General features: G+C 37.3%; 1 protein-coding gene across 2 annotated transcripts in view; it reads right to left on the bottom strand.

Moving 5' to 3' along the window:
* The window catches only part of LOC113264059 (teneurin-2-like), a 361,632-nt gene that overhangs the window by 96,707 nt on the left and 251,755 nt on the right, over positions 1–13,170 (bottom strand). The window lies entirely within an intron of this gene.

Genomic DNA, 13,170 nt, shown 5'->3' with positions numbered 1-13,170 from the left:
CTTAAAACAAAATAGAAGAAGGAAGTGAATGTGATTTGCCCAAAGTCATAACTGGACAGTAAAAGACATTAGACATAATACTACTCAGGAAACCTATAGCCTTGCATTATACTCAGTAAGGTTCCCAGAGTATCTTTTCCAATGCATATCTGAGACTAGAACATATATTTCCTTTAACCCCCTTTTCCACCAAGGTTTGCTAAGCAGCTATTGGGTCTGTGGCAATTCTGCCACTTGACCCTCCACCCTTCTTATCTCCCCCATGCTATCCTTGTCTATCCTCATCCACTACCAGTGTATACACATTTTATCACCTAGGAAAAGTAATGGAGAGAACTGGCATTTACACACCATTTCCTCTCTGGCCTGCCTTGCTGAGATGCACCATTTCAGAATCTCACAAACCCATGAACAGCATCCTTCTTTGACTCACTGGACACCAAAAGAAAGGAAAAATAATGGGGGAAAAAAGGTAATCATTATTGGGAGCTTCTTATCTTCCAGGCAATGAGATAAGAGCTTCCTTTGCAGTGCCTCTTCCAATATCCTCAACAATCCCACCCAAAGATCCCCCCCATTTTGAATTTGAAAATTAAATTAAACATCTCAATTATCCTTTTTTTTTTTTAAACTATATTTTGGTACCACTCCATTTTAAAGATGATGAACTTTTGGTCTAAGGTCAAACAGCTCAAACAGCTCATGAGTAGTGGAACCTAGTTGTGGATTCAGTCTAACTCCAGAATAGGAGCTGTTCACCTCTCCCAGTGGAGAACTTTAAAGAAATGGGAGGGCCAGGGGATGTAGCTATTTATTCTGGGGAGATACAATGTGTATCTTTCAAATTGGAACAATTATAGGGTAACATTTAAAAAATGAGAATTTATTCAGGACAGGCTATAACCATACATGTTCAAGGAAAGCACACCAAAAAAAAAAAAAAAATCCATAGGGCAAGACTAGTGAAAGAAGTTACTTGGAGCATATAAATATTGAAGCTTTAATATTTCAATTCATTATTTGTGACCTGCTTCTGCCACATGAGAGAGGAAGAGAGAAGAATCATCCACCTAGGTAAACTATCTGCTCCCTCCTCCCTGCCTCAAATCAAGCTTTTTCCCTACCTAAATGGGGGTGACGATGATAGTGATGATGTCAGTGATGACAATCACTAGAACAAAAGCCACCATTTATTGAAAGCTTACTTTGCATCCGAACCTGTGCTAAGAGTTTTATGTGCATGATCTCATTTAATGGTCAATGGCGATAAGGAGTAATAGCAACTGTTCTCCCCATCTTACAGACAATGAATCTGAGATTGAACTAGAATAAGTAAGATATTTAAGGTCACACATACAAAAAGGGCAAAATGGGAGCAAATGCCAGGAATTATAACCTCTATGTGTCATATTCTATACACTTCACCGTTCTTATCATCCTCTTCACCTAATGCTGGGGTTCTTGAACTTCAGTGAATATCAGAATCACCTGGGCAGCTTGTTAAAACGGATTGCTGTCCTCACTCTCTGTTAGTAAGTCTGGGGTAGGGAGAGCACAACGACTGCATTTCTAACAAATTCCTACATGATGCTGATACTGCTGGTCCTAGAACCATACTTTAAGAACCATTCACGTAATAAAATCTTCTGTGTTTTTGCACCTGTCATGGGAGAATACTAGTACCAAACTCATAGAGATCCAGGAGTATTTAAAAATTAGTTCATGGAAAGCTCTTAGAGCTGGCATCCCAGGCACAGTAAATGGTCTACACATTCTGGTGTTGGTCATTATTGTTGTTCTTGTTTAAGGCTAAGCTCAAATTTTCTAAATAATCTAACCAGAATAATTTTCCTTTCTACGTCTTAATATGGCCTTTGTGCCATTGCATGATGGCACAGTGATTACATTTTACTATATGTTGCATATATAGATATTTAACTTTCATGATATATTGTCAACACTACAAGGCAGCAAACAAATGCCAACTTATATTGTTTTCCCGTCTCCCATAGTGCCTAGCACAGTGCTCCATGAACATTTATTAAACTGTTTGTTACTTAATAATGAAATGATTCAAAAGCGGAGAGCGAATCTAGAAGAGATTTAAATTATACTATTAGAATCAATTTAGCAGAAGATTTAGTAAGATCCCTTAGGTCTCCTGATGCTGAGTCTAATGCCAGCCCTCAGTTTGTTGCACAGACCCAGATACAGCCATGGAAGAGGAGATAAACAGCCAATGTAATTACAGTGACATAATGGTTACACTTTTATAGCTGAGGGGAGCAGCAAATAGGATTTTAAAAATCAAATTAAAACTGTCATTCCACAACATTAAGTTTCCAGAATTTTCATTTTTTAATATTAATGATTTTTTTTCTTCAAAAAGGAACAAACAATGCTAATTCTACTGCTACAATACTGTTAATGAAGAAATAAAGAATAATTTATCATTGCATAATTAACACAGTACAGTTAAGCATGTTTTAATGATTTTGTATAATGGCCTCTCATAACTAGATGATACTTGTTAGTCATAGTGGGGAAAGAAAACTATTCAAAGAATCATTAATGAAGATGGATAAACTGACCAGGTTTTTATTTCATTTTTTTATATGAAGTGCTTACAAGATTTCTTGGTGTATTTTGGCATTGGTTTATTCCTGCGTCTGTAGGTGACCAGATGGTTAATAAAATATTTTTACTGATTCAAGAAATGAAAGGCTAAGGAATAAAAGGCCAAGAATGCAGCCCATGGAAATCAACAGGCTTTCTTCTTCTTTGCTTCCAAATGGTACCAACTTGTAACTTTGCAGGCGCATGAGACTTTGAAGGTAGCAGAACACGGTTATCTTTAGCCATCTAAAATAGCTTAAAATCATCGGAATTAATGAAGAAATGTATTGGAATTTTCTGTTTAAAACACTTTAGGGGCCAGGAAGTATGAAGAGAGGAAAAAGTCAAAGAAGATGAGTTAAAGGTAGTATTAAACATGATCTTATTGCTACTCTTTCTTTTAATAGCGTTACCAAAGAGACATTCTTACTGAAGGTTGTATCCGTAGCAAACACTGCAAAACTTTCAACTTCTACATTCAGTCAAAGCAGGTGCATATTCACGTTTGAGTTATTATGGGATAGGGGAGTGAAGAGGTGGGGCGGACAGAGTTACTTTCTGCTCTCTGGAGGGGTTTTAAACAAGCGACCTACACGGCCATATCCAGCCTGAAGATACATTTATTTGACTCACATTACTTAAATCATATTTTAGTTAGTGTTCAACATATGCAAATTGAGAAATTACACTTATAAAATATATATTTCCAGCTGCTCTTTAGAAAACAGATCATTTAGCAATGCTGAACCCATAACATACAATCTGCAGAACAGTGTTGGGGGCTGTCTCCTTTCAGCAGGGACTTGTGTCTCTAGATGTCTAGTTTTATGTATTCTCTGTTTGATACTCAATCCTATTTCATCATTTACATTACCTGCTTGACTCCTGTTGACATTTACATTTTTTACCCTGAGCTACTATATTTCTAGCACAGTGGTTCTCAAAGCATGGTCCCCAGACCAGTAGCATCAGCATCATCTATGCATTTGTTAGAAATACAAATTCTCAGCCCTCTCCCAGATCTACTGACTCAGAAACTTAGGAGATAGGACCTACCACTCTGTGTTTAACACGTCCTTCAGGTGATTCTGATGCCCATGTAAGTTTGAGAACCACTAGTCTAGCACATTCCTCTCGCATATCCAACTCTTAAGATGCTTATTTATTCTTGACTTGCTTCCATTTCCAGAAAGCTGTGAAGCATCAGTAATAGTGGAGACATTAGCAAAAACCTTTTTGTTCTTGTCAGTTGTAGCAATACTTCCATTGCACAATTTGAGAAAGAGGGACAGAGGGTAGCCGCATGAGTAAAGCCACAACACTCTATTGCTTAGGTTTTCTGTATTCCAGTCAAAGTTTTAATAGAGAGCTATGATGATCAAGTTTCATCCATGTCTATATATATTTCTAAATGGCAAAGTGCTTTTGTGACAGAAGGAAACTAAGGGAGGAAGGAAGGGCCTGTTTTTGATACCATGGAATTCTAAACAGCCAAGTCCAAGACAAAAGTGTTTTGCCACAAATCCACATCACTTCACCTACCTCCTCATAGGCTAAGCACAGACCCAATGGCAGGGGATGACACAAGAGCGTGGAAAGCACAAGGGTGGTTCATCTGGGAGACAACAATGCAATGGACAGCCACAGTACCTGACCACATCTATGAGCAGCTGAACCAACATCTGCAGCCACATTTCTCTGGACTTTTTATTACATTAGAAAATTTAAACTCTAGTTTTCAAGGGTTTTTCATTTGACTTTAATTTGCAGTTTAACACATTGCTAACTGATACGGACACTGCATCCACCATTTACATGAAAAAAAGATAAAAAATTTTGCATACAAAAAACATATAAAACATACCATCTCCGAATCATGGTTAGTAAAGGACTATGGAATTTCTTCTTTCTTTTCTTAAAATTATCAGGGTCAAGTTTCAAAGGGCGTTCTTAATCTCTTGCTTTGTGAAATACGGAAAACAAATGGGTGTGTATCTCTCTTCACCTCACCTTGGCTCACAATTTCATTAATTTGGACCACATAAACTCTTAGTCTTCATCTTTCAAAATGCAACAGTATAATCTTGGGAATCCATTCAAAACCTTATTCTCACAGGTTTTAACTATTACCCTTCTTCAGATCTTTTCTAGCTTTTTGTCATTCTTGACAAGTTTTAATTACCATGTTACTTTGTACTTCTATGTACTACGTATATTTTCCATTTTATTTATGACCTATTTACATCTCACTGGTCCATTTATCTATAGCATAAACTTGAGGAAAGAGTTTATGATTTTCTTGACTCACTTTCTAAAACTTTTCTGAGTTTCCTTTGCTTAATTTTCATTTTTATATAATGAAACTTTTCACTTTTTTCAGTTGCCTAGTTGCTTTATTTTGTTTTGCCTCAATTAATTTGGCATCTCACCCCCAGAAAATATCAGATACTTATGATTTGATTCTTTTCTTTCCAAATAATTCATTCCTCACCGATTCTTGTCCTAGGAAAACAAATTAGGATATAACCAAAATCTTAGCTACAGGGATATGTGTTGCAATACTGTTTATAATAGCCACATGTTTGGAAACAATTGGTTATCCAAAAATAGGAGAATGAATTAATCAATTATAATACCTCACACAATCCAATATTTTGCAACCTTCAAATGGAATGCAATGATATGTATATGTATGTATAACTAGCAGAAAAAGCAGGGTACAAGGCATTACATAGGGTGTGATCTTAGTGTATGGTGGGGTAATAAAGGAAAGTTGTATTATCTTTTTTGCATATTCTATTTTATCTATATAACCTAATTTATTGATATAGTGCCTTAAGCTCTTCCATCAAAATCTTGATCTATATGCCTGTCAAATAGAAAGATCCCATCTCAGCATGATGATGCATGAGAAAGAAGCACAATTTTTAACTCTGAGAGTATTGAAGAAAAATGTAGGTATCTTTACTTTCAGAGTATACGGAAGGATTAATGGAAAATGGCATTTTACAATATTCAGCAAACCTCCTTATCTTTTCACACAGGAAAACTTCCTAAAAGTTGTTTTACCACTTGATCTCCCCCAGATCTCACACCACGTAGCAGCTACTCCACTTCCTCTTTTCTTTCCCCTAAAGCCCTCCAAAACTTCTCTCCCTGTCTCCGTGTTAGTTTTCTCTTTTCCTAATGTCCCCTTCCCTTCCTAGCTACTTTTTCACTAAGCAAATCAATCTAAATATATTATTCTCTTTCTGTTTAGCCTACTTATATCTCCACAAAAATGTTGCTAGAGAAACAAACAAAAGACCTCCCTTAACAATGTGGCAGGAAGGGGATAGGAGGACAAAGAATAAATTGCACTGGTTCTTCAACATCTGTATTATACTTTACTAATGGTCCTTATATTACATTACACTTTGAGATTAACATAATACTTTAATTTTAGTCCCAATTACGACTTCTATAAACATCTATTACCTCTACAATCAGTAAAAAAAAAAAGATAAACGCCAGCAGCAGAAATTCCCTGGCAGTTTCCATCATTCCCACTGCTCTTTTAAGGGAAGCACCCATCATCCGCACCCTTTGCTTCTTTGCTTTGGACCTGTTACCCGTGACAAAACATGTTTGACTAACGTATTTTATTTCTCAAGCACTGGAGAGTTGTTTTAACTCCGCAAAGTTTTAACTCACCATTGTCAAGGGTCACCAACCCGGAATGCCTGTCACATTTGTAGCCAGGGACTATGAGAATACCAAAACCACATAGACAATAGCTAGCTCATTCACTTGCCCCTCAGGCAGTGCAGGCGGGCCGGCTCCAGAACACATACCCAAAGGCACTTCATCACATACGACGTGGGCACCACTTAGTGTAAGATCACACCCAAAACCTGAAAACCAAAGCCAAAGCCAGAGCCAAAGGATGCATAATGAATGGGAATAAAGAGCATTTAACACAACAGCAATCACAAGCCTCATCAAGTTTCCCAAGACATTTTGGGAACCGCCATCAAAAACTCATTGTTTCCAAACATCTCTTTAATAATCCTGAGTTCCAAAGAATTCTGCAGAGAAACAAAATTGTGATAGCATGTGTCCCAATGGCATCACCATATATCTAATGAAGAACCAACAGAGCACAAAGTAAACATAAAACTTGAATCACACCAGATCTCAACTTCCAAACACATGTACCTCAGAGATACTGTTTCATTTAAATCAACACTCACATATTCTACGTTTGCTAGTTGGAAGTTTTTGCCTTAACTGAAATAGCCTATACTTTCTTGTTCTCTCAAAACACTTTTACTTCTTGTAAGTGGACAAACCTCAAACAAATGTAGCTACAAACATCAAAGCAGCAAATAATTGAAATCTATTTGAAATAGAAAGAATTTATAAGTGCCAATGGTTTGCATAAAGTTCATAGAAAAACATACCATGAAGAAAAAGGGGACAGGACTTTACAGTCAGCTTGTCATTGCCAATTAGCACCAATTTCCTAAACCATTTCATTCATTCTTGCAAAGATAAGTGCTTTTAAATGGGAAACGTGCCTTAAAGAAAGAACATGGCTTTTAGCAATCACCCTTTGGAAAGAGGACCTTCATAATGGTGTAATTTTTGATACATTAAATAAAAGTCCTCATTATAATCATCTAGTAAAAAAAGGATTTTAGTCTTTATTCCAAATGTGGAAAAGATTACAAAGAAATAAAGTTTGCCATTCACAAGTTTGCAATTTGCAAGTGTAAATAAATGTTATTAAAATTCTTTTAATGATTTTGCAATTTGACAGACCTATGGACTATGATTTTGAGTGCAGAGCTCAAGACACCAGAAAAATAACTTTCATAGCACAGAATATTTAACCACATGGAATGAGCAAAAATAAATAACCTCTTAGTAGGTACAAATGATTTCTTACCACATAGGATAAAATCTAAACTCACTCGTTCTCACGGCCTGTGAGGAACTAGTTAATCTGGCATCTTCTGTTCTCATAGCGTCAGCCATACTGACTCCACTCCACTCTGGACACAAGGGTCTTGTTTCTTTTCCATGAACCAGCCAAGGACATTCTCTCACAGTGCATTAGCACTTGCTGCTCCCTCTTCCTAAAGGGGTCTGAGCTCAGAGCTATGTATGGTAGCCCTTGGACTCCTCGCCATTCGGCTTTCAGTTCACATGCCCCCTACACAAAAAGACCTTCCTGGATTGCTTTCTCTAAATTCAACACTCACTCATTACCTCCTTTCAGATAGCCCTTATTTTTTTCTTAATACTTCATCATCATCAGTCATTACTCTCCCTAATAATCCACTTATTTTTTTCTATTTATTGCTGAGATCCTTCTATTTGGGGGGAGGGGGTAATGTAACTTCCATGAGAGAAAGAGACTTGTATTTCCCAAGTCCAGTAAATACTTGCAGACTGCATGAGAGAAGGTAGAGATTTTAAGACAAGGGCTGGTTCATCGGCTGACCCAGATAGAATCTACCCTATCCTGGAAGTAGGATAGCTGGATGAAGGAATGACTTTGACACAGATGCATAATAGAGAGCTTCCATTTCATCTCCATGTGGAGCACAGCAGGGAGGAGAGCCCTTTCTGTGTGCATTCAGCACTAAACACGGTTCTGACACAAATGGCTTTTTTCCTGAGCTTTGTTTGAAGACTTTGAATGAGGCAACTCTTAGGTGGGAAAGATCTGAAGAAGCAGATGTTCCTGAAACTGCCCTTTCTCTCTTGTCACCCTTTCTCTCTCTGGTTCTGCACACTTTTACTGTGATCCTTGGAAGCTCGGAAGTTCATGGTCACCATGCCAGCTGATCTTTAGGAGTGTAAACTGTTCCCTGGTTAATCCTTACTGAAGTGTAGAACATGTCTTTTCTTTTCCCTATATGTCAATCAAGCAACTTGTACTAAAAATCTCAGAGAAAGGAAAAGCAAGAGATAAAATAATTTGCCAACTTTATTTTAAATTGACTTGGCAGGCAAGCTTTAAATGTGCCTATCCAAGTTCCTTTCCCTGGTATATAATCCCATCTGAGGGAGAAAAAGTAGACATCAATGGTCATAGCAGAATCTTCAAAGTTTTATCTTGCAATAAATTTAGATTGTTGTTAATTCTAGAATATTGATTTGAGGCCAGGCATTCAACAAGCATTTAAAGAGCACCAACTATATTCCTGAGTAAATGTAAACTGTTGTAGGCTCTGTATGCACAATGCAATTTAAAGCTAAACAGTGCTTGTAGCTTGGGGAAAGGCATAAATAATAAAGTTCTAGTTAAAGAGCACCAATTAACTATGTACTAAACATGGCCCTAGACACTGCATAATTGGCAAAATTGGGGGGGAGGATATAAGTGATTATTAATATATTAATCATCATAATGAGTAGAAAAGAAACTATTACTGTCATTACAGATGGTAAAACATCATTTAAGAAAACTCAACCTCTACTCTTAGTTTTAAAAATATATATATCATTTGAGAAATAAATTACAACAGCTATTTTAACATGAAAAAATTGCCGAGGATTTAATTTTTTATTACTTCTACATGTAAAAATAAATTAATTTTCTTGACAACTTTGGAAAGGAGGATTTTCATTTTGTTTTGCTTTTCTCATTAAGATGTCAAATCTAAGCCTCAAAGAAGTTAAGACACTTACCCAAGTATAACAATTATGAAGTCAAGAACAAGGACCCACACCCATGTCTATCTAACTCCAAAAAACATGTTTTTTGCATTCATCGGGTTGCCTACATGGTCACAATATGAACAAGATAAGGTAATATTATACTGAATTGTACTTCTTCCCAGACAGCTATGATATTTGAGGTCAGAGTTAAGCATCCAGCTGAACATATGTAAAATACTTGGGAGAAACTGAAATGTTCTAAATGTTGACTTGGCATGAGGTGTTATGTTTACTCAAGAGTGATATAACAGCAATAATCAGATTGTGTTGAGGGTGCACACAATCAATGTTCAGTTGAACCAATCTAGCTGAGATCACTAGTTGTTGGCCTTGCTCCAGGTTCTCCTCTTCTGCCTCAATGAACATCTAGATTATCATTCACAGTCTCCTTTGCAATTAGACATGACTGTATAATTGAGATCTACCAACAGAAAGGGAGCAGAAGTGATATGGACCATTTTCAGGCAAAACCCACAAAAATCTCTTAGATGCTCCTTTCCCTGCATAGTAGGCCAAAATGAAAGTGATCCTTGAAGATATATGTTGAAAATGGCAGAGTTTCTATCAGCCTGGGTCCTTTCCTCCCAGAACAGTGTAAAGAAAACCACCCACTGCTATGCACCTGCCTACTATTGTTATTGAGGAATAAGTGATTTCTTTGAGTTATCTTATAACAGTAGTTGGCCTACCTTAACAAATACAACTAGATTCCACCATACTTGTTGAACTACATCGGAAGCTAGTTTTTCCCCAAGCTTTGGGCTCAACATCTCCTCCTCCTCCTCAATACCTTTCTTTATCACCTTTGGCACTTCTATTCTATAGCCTTCTTAGTTTCCGCAAAGTTTTCCCTAACCTCAAAGAGGATATTTCATAGCCCTCTAAAATTTCCTCTTTTGTGTTTCGGAAGCATGGAGCAAATTAACCTTATGAACTCTTACTTGAGCAGATGCCGGGAAAACTCCATCACACTAGGCCCTGAGAAAAGGCCTGACCTTGTCCCTGAATACATTTTTGTACCTTGTTTAGCTTTCCTGAGCAATCTTTGCTGAGAATTTTTCTGTATTTCAAGTGCAGATAATGCTTTATCTCTTGTGACGCTAAACTGAGGCTTACCTTGGCACATAGTAGGCATTCAAATATTTGTCAAATATTATTTATCCTTTAGGACTTCAAGAAGACTGAGATAAAGTTCCAGTGTTACAGCTTTGCACATCAAGACAACATCATACCCAAAGTAGAGCTAACAAACGAAATCTCGAAAATTTACACAATGGGCAAAGAAGTAGGTTGCCTCACTGAACTATGGTCCAAAGTCAATGTGATTTTCTTAATCAAAATGAAAAATCTCACAGGTAAAATTCATAGGATCATTGAGATGTCCTCCACCTGTTATTAAGATGAGGTAGGCCCAGACACTTGACCATTTTTTGGCACCAGTGGAGAATGCAAACTGGATATCATGAATTTGCCCAAATTGGTTAATCTGAAAGCAGTGAGAGAGCCTTATCTTGCATCCGTTCCTCATTAAGAAAAATTAAACAAAATACTCCTTCTTGGCCCCTCCCAATTCCAAGTGAATGAGGGACAGAACAAGACAGTAAAAACATCATCTAAAAGTATAGCACATATATAGCATTAGGCATTAGCATACATTTTCTTTGTTTTAACCCCTACATTATTACCACTAATATTTGTGTTTGTAGACTTCCCTAGAAAATAGTGTTGTTTCATTGTTTTATTTATATAGCTTTGTGTGCTATCACTCTTCTTGAATTTAGTTATTTGTTTGAAACCGAAGAGCCCCCTTAACTGAAAGCAATTGCCAATATACAGCCAGTTCTCCTGCTTCCATTGCTCCATGGGCACATGAAGCTGGGCCTTGGAATTAACTTTTACAACACATTCCTTTTCCTTCTGGATGCCACAATCCTTCTGAACATATTCAGAATATAAAGATTCTAATCATCAGCACTGTTTCCTGTTCAGGGATTTAAAACACCTACAAGCTGAAGCTGTATCCACAGAGAATGTCCCCCATTCTACTTCCATTTCTCAAAGTTTATTCTTCCTTAAAAGAGAGAACCAATTTGCCTCAATATATCACCACGTGGCCACATAAACCCCAAACTGTCCGATCAACATAACCTCTCAAGCAAACAAACTAGGAATGGGACTCATGAAAGAAATATGGTTGGCATTTACATCTATCACCACACTTCTCAGAAGCTGTTCACTAAATCTATTCACTCCGCAGCATTCTTAGACGCTATAATTTTTGTATTGAGATGCACAGTATGACAATCAAATAACAGGTCAACACAGTAAGCTTTTACAACGCAACAGCTTTTCAGCAAGACACGTTTCTCTCTGTACAGGGACTTGCCACAGTACAGGAACAAGTGGGATGGAATGATCTCGTATTTCAGATCAGAGAGCAAAAGTGTGCAATACATGTCAGACTCCCCTCACATAATACTTCCATCAAATAAAACCATCTGGATGGCATAATATATATCAGTGCTGTGCAACAGAATATAATGGGAGCCACAAATGTAAGTCATGTATGTAATGTTACATTTTCTGGTAGCCACATTAAAAATTAAAAAAAAGAAACAGGTGAAGTAAATTTAATAATAGATTTGATTTAACCCAGCATCTTTCAGCTACAATAATTTCAACATATAATCAATATTTTAAAATTTGTAAGTTATTTTGCATTCTTTTTATTCATATTAAGTCTTTAAAATCTATTGTGTATTTTATACTCATAGAGCATCTCAACTTGGACTAGCCATATTCCAAATGCAAAATAGCTGCACATCGCTACCATATTGGACAGCCAAATTTATGTTTGGGAACAACATCACGTGCTACTTGCCTGGAATGATCCCCATTACCACTTAATCCTCCACTTAGCTAGCCTTATTCACATTCAGAGCTCAGAATTATTTATTCAACACATATTTATTAAGTAGACACAACATTCTAGGCAGTGTTCTAGGGTCAAAGGATAAAGAATGGACAAGGCAAAGTCTCTCTTTCAAAGCATGGAGGTACAAACATTTACCCAGAGAGGCCTGGCCTGATTCCTTAACAGGACTTGTTCCTCTGTCATATGATTTTATTGGGCACACTCTTCCTTCCCAGAATGTTTCCCAATTTAAATCATTTGCCAAATATCTACCTTAATAGACTGTAAAGATCCATGAGAGCAATCATAACACCTCCTTCACTGCTACATCCTGAAGCTGACCCAGCACACTCTGTACCTCGCACAGAGTAGATGTGCAAAAACGCTTGTTGAACATAAAGCAGAGAGGAGGGAGGAAGGGAGGGAGGGAGGAAGGAAGGAAGGGGAAGGGGGAAAGAAGGAAGGAAAGAAAGGAGGGGGTGAGAGAGAGAGAGACAGAGAGAAATACACTGGTAGAAGGTGAGGCAACTCTATCAATGATGCTCATTAGCTAAATGGCATAGCTAGCTGCCATAATTCACCATTCTCTACCTTATTTATATTCAGCCCTTTCGGAACTTTCCAAGCTCCACAGAACCGGTACTTTATACCTTGCATTTCATCTGCAATTTTCCTGGATTTACTTCAACAATGCTTCAATTCTGGTTGTGTCCTAAAGATACGCATGAAGGGGCTATATATTTGATAGCTACTCCAGTAAATTTTAAAAACTTTTTTATTCTAGTTTATATTGTATCATATGCATTCGAAAGAAGCTGGTTCACTTGCATCACTGTCATCTTGCCAAGGATCAACAGAATGGATATAAGCTGCTCACACCTAGCTCTAATTACAGAGATATGCTGGCACTTCCTTCCAGTGGCCTATTC

This window comes from Ursus arctos, unplaced genomic scaffold (genome assembly GCF_023065955.2).
Source record: "Ursus arctos isolate Adak ecotype North America unplaced genomic scaffold, UrsArc2.0 scaffold_15, whole genome shotgun sequence".
Lineage (NCBI taxonomy): Eukaryota > Metazoa > Chordata > Mammalia > Carnivora > Ursidae > Ursus > Ursus arctos.
The sequence above is the reverse complement of the archived record's forward strand: the minus strand, read 5'-3'. Positions and strand labels throughout refer to the sequence as shown.